This window comes from Bidens hawaiensis, unplaced genomic scaffold (assembly GCF_021521415.1).
Source record: "Bidens hawaiensis isolate Kalapana, Puna unplaced genomic scaffold, B.hawaiensis_p1.1 tig00004774_1, whole genome shotgun sequence".
Lineage (NCBI taxonomy): Eukaryota > Viridiplantae > Streptophyta > Magnoliopsida > Asterales > Asteraceae > Bidens > Bidens hawaiensis.
This window is the reverse complement of record NW_027491298.1, coordinates 392,350-405,542: the sequence shown is the minus strand read 5'-3', so window position 1 is coordinate 405,542 and position 13,193 is coordinate 392,350.

Sequence of the window (13,193 nt, the reverse complement as noted above, 5' to 3'; positions counted from 1 at the left end):
AACAGCCGCTATCCACAACCCATTGATTGTTGGCAGCCCTGTTCAACTGTTCCTGCACGATTAAAGCAGATGATTAAAATCTGGGGACCCAAGACCGATTGGTCTTGGGTCGATACATTCCGTACCTTGGCTGTCCAAAGTTAGTATCATAATAATTTATGTGAGTCCTAACAGGATACCTTCTTGTGGATTGACTATGAGGCCATCCAAACCTTCGTGAATTAAAAGAATTATTATTACTTAAGGTTTGGTTGTTAGCAGTGTAAAACTAAGATCTATTTTTTTGAAAACCTGAATTAGTCCATTTTCTGAAATTTGATGGGTTTTCATTTTTACCATTATATTGATTACCGTTAGTTCTTTTCTCAGATTTTGAAGTCCTCACACCTCTGAATTTCTTCTTCAGAGGACAATCAGCAACAAGGTGTCATATTTGATTACATCTAAAACAACTCCTGTGTCCAACTTTCTTATCAAAAGTTGTCTTAGATGTTGAGGCTGTATTAATGCCCGTTTGTCTCACATATGGTGGGACATACGGGTTTAGTGGAGACTTCTTTTCAGGTATTTTATTTGTCTCTCCACTTTTCGGTAACACTTCCTCTTGTTTTGTCTCACACGACTCAGAGGACTTGTCTGAGTTAGATGAGACAGGACTCGGAGCATAAATCTTAACACTTGCAACAGGCTTACTAACTTCTGGTTCTTTAGTAGTAACCTGAACTGGAACTGTCTGACCATAGTCAACATCAACAGATTTCTGATTACTAGGGTCATAAGTGTAATTATGATTGAAAGGTGGTGGAACTTCATGATAACCAATTCCTCCCCTTTTTGGGGAACCTTGATCACTAACGAGGTGATCAAGTATAGCGGAGGAATTTCTTAATTGCTCCAGTTTCCTGTTAAGTTCCACCACTTTTACCTGGTGATCAGCTATCTGTTTTTCCCTTTCAGCTATTAGTTTGGTTTTCTCTTCTAGAACCTCATAGCTAAGATCAATCACTTGATTTTTTTTTTCAGCAAGATTTGCTTTAAGACTTTTAATATCTTTTCACTAGCTTTAATTTTTACTTTGTAACTATTTTCTCTAGCTTTAGTGAAATGATGATCTTCTTTTAAAGTTTTAAATTGCGCATCCAAACTAACAAACTGATCAGTTATAGTTGTCAGTTGTTCAGACAGATGTTCACACTTAGTACAAGGGAGTTCGGTACTTACCTCGGAGAGCTGGTCTGCTACATCTGCCATGTAAGCTTCATTTTCGCCAGTTCCCTTCTCACTATCTGCAGTTTCGATTTTTGCCAAATTGGCCTGTTCAAATACTTCTTCAACATGCAGATTCCAGTTGTACTCCTCGTTCTATCTGGAAATCATGGCTCTATAGTCATTACCACTACCACTTTGCTGTGTAGATCTGTTTTGACTGCGTTCTACACGTTCATTTTTGCATTCTTTTGCAAAGTGGTCATTCTGCTGACAGTTGTAACAGCGTACCTTCGACTTATCAAACCCTGGCCTCTCTCCGACAAACTTCCTGCCAGTCTTCTTCATCAACCTCTTCACCCTTCTGACAATCATAGCCATCTGCCACTGCAGATCCATCTCCTCCAGATCATCAGCATCGATCTGATCATAGTCTTCATCCAAAATTGCAGGATCAACAATCTTACCCTGAATGTAGTTCTCATATGAAGCAATAAAAGATGCATAGAGAGCAAACTGCTGTTCAGCAGATTTAACACTCATGGGCATCTTCGAGTAGTTGTTGTTTGACACACTTGGGGAAAAACTACTCTTGGTCGCTTGAGGTTGAGAAGCATTTGATCCTCCAGCTACAAAGCACACATCACTGTTCATGTTGAGAGACACATGTCCTTCATGTGTTGAGCTAGCGCCTGACTCTCCCTTAGAGTAATAAGCAGATGATTCAGTTTTTGAACTTGATCCAGAGTTAACCTTTGCACCATACATACCCGGATCTTGAACCTGATCGGTAGGTGTCTCCTTTCGTACCATGTTCAGTTCAAACGTTCTTAGCTTGTTAACTGCTGTCTCCAGGTCATAGTCAGCAAAGTCTTTGTCTTCTCTCATCAACACAGTATACATCTCCCATTTCGGTGGGAGAGCATCAAGAAGCTTTTCAACAATCTCATCTTCTTTGTAAGCAATTGAATAGTTGCTGAGTTCAGTCATCAGATGATAATATCTAGTGATGATATCATCAAGTGATTCATTCTTCAGATACTTGAAGACTGAGAATTGGGTTTTTAGAAGTTTAATTTTCGAGGCACGAATACCCACATTGCCCTCAAACCGGTTCTCAAGTGCTTCCCAAAGCTCTCTAGCAGTTTTATACTTTCGGAAGGTGTGGAGTATCTCTTGTAGAAGAGCCATCGTAATTGCTGCATGAGCTTTGCTTTCTGCCTCATACATTTTCTTCTCCTCTTCTTCCATCTCTTTGTATTTCTTGATCTGATCACGACCCTCATACTCAGCAGTAGGTGGAATGTAGCCATCTTGTATGCACACCCACATCTTGGCATCTTGATACTTGACATATTGTTCAAAACGATCTTTCCACGCTACATAATCAGTTTTCTTAAGCATCTTAGGTGCCTTTGTAGCCGAACCCGCTTCTACTTCCATCTTTACCAGTTCAGTAATGTTTATCGAAGACATCTTTCTCAAAACTCAAAGAAATCCGAAAATCAAAAATTTTATTTTCAAACAGCTCTGTAGGCGAAGTTGTGAATAACTTCCCTTAAAACTTAACTTCGCGTGAATTTGTAACTTCGCTCACTTTCTTAAATTCGCCGGATTGGCGAACTTGAGAATAATTTCGCTTAAGTTGAGCGAACTTGGGAGGTAGGCGAAGTTGTGGGTAACTTCGCTTGAGGTAAGCGAACTTGAAGAGGTAGGCGAAGTTGTGGATAACTTCGCTTAACCTTATATCTTCACCAAAACCCTACTAACAGTGACGGCAACTTCGCCTGATGAACACGAACTTTCTGCAAATTAGATTTTTGGGTTTTTCGAGGTTTGTGAAGGTGTTATGGGTTGTTTAAGATTGTAGGAGGAGAGTATAGCACAAAAGCTCAGAAAACTCGTCCCGCGAATAGTCGAACGGAACGATTTCTACACCCGCGTGATAATCCCGAACCACACAATCGAGCAAAAGCTCTGATACCAATTGTAGGTCCCCAGCCAGATCTACACGAGATATCGCGTACTACGTAGGTGCGGAATCCCTACGTAAGACGTTACGAGTATAGAAAACAATACGAGCTAACACACTATACGATAACCAAACACACGTTGTATTCCAACCGTAAACACGTGATACAATGACCACTGAATACAAAACTCTCTGACTCGAATACACGAATAAATTCTGATTCTATTAACCACTTAATAAACCGTATACAAATGGCTTATATAGACACGACAACTTCGCCTGGCATGTTCAGGCGAAGTTGTCCCTAACTTCGCTTGTCTAACAAGTTCGCCCATATAAGCGAACTTGTTAGTAACTTCGCTTACATACAAAACTCAAATCTAACTAACACGATTACAGACACTCGACACTGAACTACTGACATCATGCACCAACAGAAGATGCAGAATTTCAACTATAAATAGAGGATGTTCGGCACATCACAACTCACACCAACCACTTCACTTTTCACACGTTTTGCGTGCCACATCCCGTAGTGCGTTCCAAGCCTCGAATTTTTGATTGTTTAAGCCCCCATACGTGACATAGAGTAGAAGTGCTGCTCGTTCAATCTTAAGCATTTAACTTCGAATACCTGTGTAAGGTAAGGATTTTGATTAAGTTTTTATTTTATTATTATTATAATGGCTTAGACCATAGTCGGGGGTATAGCCCGAACCTTGATCACTGTTAAGTATAATATAACTTTTCATAAGCAAAGGTTATAGTTAATTATTGTTTCTTCATAATTAAGAAACATAATCATTTACATGCAAAGGGTATAGTTAAATAGTATTTCTTAATGATTCATAAATATATTATTCATTCACACAGGTTATAGTTAAAGTAATGTTTCTTCTTAAAGAAGAAATCTGATATAAATATTTCTTCCTGAAGAGGAAACCTGATATATAATTGATAAATAAACAAAGGGATTAAAAATCCACATGTTTTGTAGAAACAAACGATTTGTCAAGGTTAAAGCTATACAAAACAGACTACGGGGTCTGAAGCTAGATCGTTGATCTAGATATTTATACAAATGTTAATCTCGTACTATAGGTCCGAGATAACAATCAATCAATCAATCAGAAAGCTGAGAACATAAACAAGAATCGGTAACTGAAACTGATTTACAGACAGGGGTAAGTAGCCGAAACTGATCAATATACAGGAATCAGTGTCAGAAACTGATTACAATTATAAAAGGTGAATACGCCCTAAACTTTTACAACTCTTTTAGAGTCTACTGTTTGCATGGGATTTACGAATCCTTAAAGTTTTGTGTTACAATAATAAGAAATGGGCATACTCAGATTAAGAGTATGCATGTGTCTGGATCCATCAAACATGTCTTTGGAAGTCTACAGGACTGTTTAGAGAAATGATATTGTGTATATGATTAAATGTACATGTACTTAGGGTAATTTTAACCCAATTGAGTTGGGTGCCTAATGAGTATTGTCACAAAGGTATTATTGTTGTTTTCACAATGGTATTGATACTGAGTCAGCGTCATTCACCGGCTATGGGCTGACGTATTTTCCCCCCACATTTCAGGGAAACTGTAAAGAATAGAACTGACATACGAGACTGATTAGAAGATTAGAGACATAGTCATTAGAGGTGATCTGATGCCACAAATATTTTATTCAGAATATTATAAAGAATTGTATTTTAAAAAAGATAGGTATTTTGAATTATTAAACGGGTATTATAACCCAACATTTTTATAAATGAATATTATATTTTAAAGACTTTAGCCAAGAGCCCGCAAATCTGATATATTTTCAAAATAGGTACCAACTAACGGGTGTCGCACCCAGGCCCTAAAGCGGGGTGTGACAAAGTGTTCGAAGCTTGTCGATGCCGACTTGCTCAATGCGTCCGCGGGTTAATTTTCACTTCTTTTAATGTGGATAACCTTGCAAGACTGAAACTGTTGCATATGCTCTTTTTGATTGAGACAGATATGAGGCCATAGTCCATAGTTTTGTTTTTTGCTTCACAAGCCCCAGTGATCTGTCCCACAATCTGCATTGAATCCACCCTCGCTTCTAAATGGCGCACGTCCAGTTTCTTAGCGATACGTAATCCGGCCAGAAATGCCTCATCTTCAGCCTCATTATTTGTGCTTTTGAAGTCCAGTTTGATGGCATATGTAAACTCATGGCCTTCCGGGTTTACGAGCCTTAAACCCGCGCCTGACCCTTCCCCAGTAAATAGCACGAATCTGATCTAGTGGAGATCTGATCTACGTTTCCACCAAGTACGAATTACTAACCGCACCAAAAGTCAGATGTAATCAGATATTCAACTAATTCCTTCAAAACAAACACCATGAGTCTCGTCATGGGAAGGACAAGAGGGGGGGTCTTCTCGTAACCACCATCCAGAGTGAGAATAAGTACTGTTCTGTAAGGAGAAAAAGTACAAAGTGATTGATGTAATATGCGAAGAGTGAATGAGTACCTCATGACGGTGATGGAGGTATTTATAGCCCGGATGGAGAAAGGTGATTGGTGGAGTTGTCACTGTCTTGAATATTCTTTTCTACCTGAATGGACACGTGTCACGCCTTGATAAGATGTGACAGCCTGGCCATGTGCATGGTTGTTACCAGGAAGTGGCGGATCTTGAACATTTAGTATGGATGGGCCGAAAGCCACGACAATAAAATATTTTTTTTCCTACTTCTAAGTATCGGGCCGGCAATTCGGTTCAGGTCGGGTCAGACGATAATTCCAAACCCTAACATACTAAATTGAAAGATATACAAAATGGTGAAATTGGTCTCTGCTTGCTTCTGTTGGCTTTTTCGATTAATCGATTTCACTCCCACACGAGCCAGCTCTGAACCTCATGCCTCAGCAACAACGACAGTGCCCAACCAGTCAATCGATTTCACATCCAAACGATTACATCAATTCACTTGCTTTCTTTTTAACTTCCGTTTTGACTTCTGTGCCGAACCTCATAAGTCAGTAATTCACGCAACTGCGATCGCACAATGGAACCTCCATTTGTTGTTGTGTTCAAGCATCAACCATATGTTACGGTTGGATTTTGGGCTTAATGTTTAGTTTTTTGTAAAGTTTATTTGGGTTTAGGGTTTGTCTTATGGAGTTTTATTTCGTAGCCTTCCTTTCTTTATCTTTACGTTTATTTCGTAAACGATTTCTGATCTTCGGCTTTAAACAAACTTTACATTTATAAAAATTCAAGCCTGGCCCGGACTCAAATAATATGGATGGGCCGAACTCAAATAACTTGGCTGGGCCGGACTCAATACACACACACAAACACACACACACACACACATATATATATATCCTTGATTTTTCGAAGAAAAGACATTACCGAGCGAAAAACGTGATGGGGCCGTGGCCCGGTTCGACCCGTATAAAGATCTGCCATTGTACCAGGTGTCCAGCTGTCCTGTTTCATTGGCTAACATCCTTGTCAGGGAATGCTATGGCGATCTTCTAGAACTTATATTGTTACAACTGATTTCCCTCGCTAAGTAAGAACTCTTTATTGTTTCTTCTTCATGCGGTGCTTTTTGTGTGATCCGTGGATCTCTCCCGCGGGTATCTGTTGATGACCCGCGGATGTTACTGATGACCCACGGATAGCTTTCTTAGGCTTGCAGGTCGTTTTACTACCCTACCTTTATAAATACAAAATTATACCTTATATCAAATACAACTTTTTTTTCATAAAGATTATGTTGGAATATTGAGAAAAAGTTTTATATATATATATATATATATAGAAAGGTTAAAATAAAAAGTAAAAATTTTCTAAGAAGTGTAGGAAGCTATTATAACCATTGGATTAAAACTAACACACGAGGGTAGGATGGGAAAATGTTTTATTTCTCTCTTTTTAATATAATCACAATCACCAGGATCAAATCAAAATTAAAAACCTACAATCAACTCTTTCATCTTTGATTACACAATCCACAACAGCCATCGACAGTCCACCGCTGCCCACCGCCGCCACCACCGCGTTCAGCCATCCATCGTCACCATCGCCCATTCAACCACCGAAAGTCACCACCGTTGCCCACCACCGCCGCCACCACTGCGTTCAGCCATCCACCGCCACTAGCATCTCGTTCAATCACTGGAAGTCACCACCACTGCCCACCGCTGCACTGCCACGTTCTGCAATCCACCGCCACCATCGCCCGTTCAAATACCGGAAGTCACCACCGCCGGGTTTGACTCACCGTTAATCAACTTTAAAGCCACTACCATCGCTATTGTTGTCTTCAACCTCAGGTACCACCGTCTTTAACTACCACCGTCATCACCACCATCTTGTTCAACGGCTATTTGGGGTGTCGGAGATTGCTTGATGGGAGTTTGAATAAGGATGTTGTTAGGTGGATTGCGATGATAAATGAGTATGTGAAGTTTGGGGAAAGTGGAGGTTGCACGCCAACTATTTGATGAAATGTCGAAGAGGAATAACGTGTCGTGGAGTGTTATGATTAACGTGTATGTACATGTCGGGTTGATAAAAGAATGGCTAGATGTGTTTAATGAGATGTTGGAACGCTGGTTCCAGCCTAATCATTCGTGCATTGTGGTAGTGGTGTTTTTAGTGTTTAAAGTTGATGTATTAGTATGATGTTTACTGTGTTTTTGTTCATCATGTTCGACATAGTGTGTTGGTTATGTGAAGTTGGGGAATGCGGAGGTTGCACGCCAACTATTTGACGAAATGCCGAAGAGGAAAACGTGTAGTGGAGTGTTTAAAGTTGATGTATTAGTATGACGTTTATTGTGTTTTTGTTCATCATGTTCAACAGAGTGTGTTGTACGCCAACTGTTTGATGAAATGCCGAAGAGGAATAACGTGTCATGGAGTGTTTAAAGTTGATGCATTAGTATGATGTTTATTGTGTTTTGTTCAACATAGTGTGTTATTGTGTTCTTGATGTTCTTGGTCTTGTGCTTAAAAATTATAACACACTGGACGAATATGACCCTAGAGTGTTATAAAACAAGAATTAAAAAAAAAACACACCGCCTACAAAACACATTTCCATCTAACCATCAGATCATCAAATCTAACGCACCAGATTACTTCTTACACTTTTTAGACACACTCCACTTCTTATTATAACTCCACCATATATATATATATATATATATATATATATATATATTGTGTGTGTTTAAATATTTAGCAGGAGGATGTTATTGAAGAAAAATAAAATTAATTGATGAACTAAATGGTATTAAGAAAATAAGTGAGTTAATGATGTATATGATTTATAGTAGGAAAGGCGAGACAAAAACATGACAAACCACTAGAATGTGTGTGTGTGTGTATAGGGGTGAGATCTAGAGAGAACTAGAGAACTAATAAAAAATTATTTTAACTTTTTATAAAAAAAATATGTTGTATTTTTTTTTCTTTCCTCCTAATAAGATGATATTGTTCCTAAAAAAACGTCGATGTAGTGCATATGTGCACTAATGTGTATTGCATATATACAATAGTGTTTTATTGCATATAATACACCACAATTGCATTATACAATACAGACTATTGAATATATGTGAATACAACACTAATAATTGTATGCAATACACACTATTGTATATACGTAATACAACACTAATGCACATATGCAGTATATCGATTTTTTTATTATTGTATATAATATAACACTATTACACTAATACAATACAAAAAGTTGCATATATGCTATTCAACACTATTACACATATCAAAATACACACTAGTGCACATACGCAATAAAAAAAAGTCGATGTACTGCATATGTGCACTATAACTAGTTTTTTTTATTATTATTTTCTTATTTTTATATTTTTTTTATAGTGAAGAATAACAACATATAAGAAGGATAAAAGAAAAAATAAATAAAAATATTTCTTTATTAGTTCTCTATCTTTTTAAGAAGGAGTTCTCAAAATTTGATCCTCTCCCTATATATATATATGTATGTATGCATGTATATATATAGATAAAAGATATAATACAATAATCGTTTATCGTACATTACGTACGCGACACTTCTAACCGTTGATTTTCAGAAATCCAAAATAACAATTACACTAAACTGTCCGTCCCTCTCCCTCAATCTGTCTCCACCACCCCTCGCCTACATCAGCACACCTCCTTCACCTCTGCTCGCTGGCGCCATCAACACTCTTCGTCGCCAACATCGCCGTCGACAACTCATCGGAAAAACGCAAATCACAGGATTGTTTAGTTGAATTGAAATTGAATATTGAAGCTAATTGATTGGTTAATCTTTGAAATCGATTCAATTAATCATCAATTTGAAGCTTCAATCGATCAATTTTGAGTTCTGGATGATGGGTTTTTGACATTGAACGTTTAAGATTTGAAACGTATTAGCAGAATGTATTAGTAGAAAGTATTAGCAGAATGTAAAAGCAGAACGTATTAGCTGAATGTTTAAGTTTTTGCCTGAACTTTTAAAGGTTTTGAACGTTTAAGCTAAATGTATTAGCTAAACTGTAACGCCCGTTAATTCCGGTTTCAAGAATTAAGGATTGTAGAATATGTATAATTCTCGGGATTTATCTGACGTCCCTCAGAAGCCTTTACGTCACCCGGTACGTTAAAGAACCTAACTTTTCCTTCCATTTTGCCTTACACTTGAATCTAGAGGGACTAGAGTGTAATATCTAATGTTATAACATGATCTAACCCTAGCCCCCCTTGTGAAGCTTGCGATCGGCAGAAAGAACAAAGAACAAGACCACCGATTTTCTTTTTTGCAGCCAATTCTAAGCCTTAGAACTTCAATTCAAGGTATGTACTACGATTCCCCAAGTCTTTTACACGTTAATTGATCCTTATATTGCGCGTATTGATCGAAAAACGTCGTGTTGTAGGCTAACCGGGTGGCTGCCCAATTGAGCTTTTCCGGGGCTGTTTCGAGTGAGGTTTTTGCATCAACATCCCACTAGGTATGACATGTACATCATATTATAATTTCATGGCCAATTGAGGTGTTTAGGTCGGTCAATCGATTTTAGTTCAAAAACAAGGGTTTATCGGGTATAGAATTGCGAATTGTTGAGTTTGATGCGTTAATGGATCGGGTGACCGACTGAATCAGTTTGTACAGCCTTAGGGGGGTTTAAGGGCTGTGGAAAAATTATTTTTTTGATGCTCGGGGCTGTTGTGGTTAGTGCTTCGTCAATCGAGTCGGCGGTGCGCGAATTTTCGTTTAAACGTTAAAGTAAGAGTTGTAAAAAGGAACCGTCAACCCTATCAACTCGGGTGACATAATCTTGATGAATGAAAAGATTTAAAATGGAATTTGCTCCATTCCGGGCTGATTCGTTTAACAAATTGTTTTAAGGTTTATTACACGCGCATTCGACCCGATTTGATTATCCTTGGGCCTTGGGCCAAGTGTTGGGCCTTGGACCAAGTGTTGGGTCTTGGGCCAAGTTGTTGGGCCTTGGGCCAAAGTGTTGGGCTTGAACGGCCCATTAGGCAAGAGTGTTCTTTGGTATAGTTTAGTAATGTGTTATGTATAATTTACAGGCCCTTGCTTGTGATCATGCACTTAGGAATTTCCTAGCTCGTTGCAGGTGTTCGTTTGATTTCAGGTGAGTTCATGATGCCCCCTTTTTAACTCTTTTTAAATTTTGGGCTAGCATGCACACCTAAGTGTTTTCCTACTGGATTAAATGTTTTAAACGATTTATATAGGCTTGCTAGCATATGGTAGGCCTTGGGATGTTATATATATATATATACATTATTGCTTGGCCTATATCTGGCGATGTTGTAGTCGTTTCGACTACTGATGTTGTGTATGCCTACTTTGTGTTTGCATGCACTGATGTTACGTGTTTGGGTTGTACGTTTGCTCGACCTGATGTTATACGTGGATGTTATATATATACTGTGATATATATAGAGATGTAATTGAAAGGATGTTTACATATTCATTTTGTATATGTATGTATAAGGATGTTTAGTTCTCGGTAATGAGGATTTGATGGATGTACCCTTTTACTTTTTAAAACTTTTGGTTTGACTATCTTAACTATTACTACTGATGTTATTTACTTAAAACTTGAACTCATTCAGCTTAAGCTGACTTTGTGTGCATGTTAGTGTGAGTTTCAGGTTAGGAAGAGGATGCCTTATCGCTTGGACATGCACGAAGCAACTTGGACGGTGAAGGGCATACGGGAACTGAAGTTTTACTATTAAACATTTATTATTAAAAGTTTTTATTTAAAGATAACTATGTTGATTTTGAGCAAAACCCGGATTTTAGGAATTTTTTTTATTATTTATGTTTTCCGCTGAATTATACTCAGAGATGTTTGTTTTAATGGAAGAAACCGTTTTCAAGTTTAATTATTTCTTAAGTGTTTTGTATGATTACCAACTGTGGGGTTCCCGAGGTTCGGGGCCTTACAAGTTGGTATCAGAGCCTTGGTTCGAGGGATCCGAGCATCCCCGAATGCTTGGACTCGAACTGTAAGAAAAGAGACCAGTATGCCCACCGCGAGTAGCTGCACGCCAAGAGGTAACTTTTAATTATTTAGTCATTCCTTTAAATTTAAAAGTTTCCAATATGTGATTAACTGTTTAAGTGTTAGATAGAAGGCAAATGTGGATAGGAGCAGGGGGTGATTAGGACGGGCGGGTAAAGTAAACGACTAATTACACTTGATCAACGTCATTAGCAGTTTACCCTTACCTTACATGTTCTAAATGCCACTTGTACCTGACCATATTAAATTCTGTCTTTGTAGGGATAAGTCATGGTTAATACTCGAGCAGCTAAGAGAGGTGGTTCTAGTGTTCATGGTCGTAAGCCATGTGCCGAAGCCGAGGGTGAGATTCCTACTTCCCAGCAGGACACCCTGATTCATGAGGAGGGGGATAACCCCGCCTTAGATCCTGCTATGCGCGCGGCTATCGCGGATGAGGTTTACCAGGTGCTTCATAGTGCAATTCCTGAGATCGTTGCTGAGGCCGTCAGGGCCATGGATGAGTCACTAGTTGGTAAGGGTTCGGATAAGGGAAGGAAGAGTACGGAGGTACAGGACGTAGAGGAAGAGGAAGTGCATGTGCCGAGTGGGGATGAAGATGAGGTGCGGACAGTTAGTGTATCGACCCAGGGTTGCTCGTATGGGGACTTTAAGAAGTGCGACCCCCCTTCTTTCGATGGTACTAAAGATGCATTGGCAGCACATCCGTGGGTGAGAGAGATGGAGGCTGTTCTGAGGGTTAGTAAGTGCAAGGGGGATGATATGGTGACTTATGCTACTGCCTCGTTTCGTTCTGAGGCACTATATTGGTGGGATAACTTGGCGCAAGCTATGGGTGATCGTTCGATTAGGAGGATGACGTGGGATGAGTTGAAGAAATTGGTTCTCGATCAGTTTTGTCCTCCGCATGAATTGGATAAGATGGAGCAGGATTCTTGACCTTGGAGGCTGGTACTATGTCGCATCGGGAGTATACCACCAAGTTTAACAAGGTGGCTCGTTTATTTCCCGATTTGGTTACTCCCGAGACCAAGAGGATTAAGAAGTACGTGAATAGGCTTCCGGTGGATATCCGTAGGGGTGTGTTGACAACCGACATGAACTCTTTTCACTCGGTGGTCACTCTAGCAGGTACACTGTATGATCAGAGGGCCGCCGCCAGAGAATAGGAAGACAGGGAACTCAAATTCGTACGGCAAGCGGTCCGGGGGAAGCAAATTTAATCCATCTGAGAAAAGGGTAAAAACTGGGACTTCTGAGTTCAAAAGGGGTGTGGAGTTTGGTAATTGCAAGAAGTGCGGGAAGACGCACAAGGGGGAATGTAGGATTGGGTCTGGCACTTGTTTTCGTTGTGATAAGGTAGGACACCCTCATTTCGAGTGTCCGACATTGACCTGTTTCCGCTATAAGGGTTCGGGTCACTTGGCATCAAACTGTCC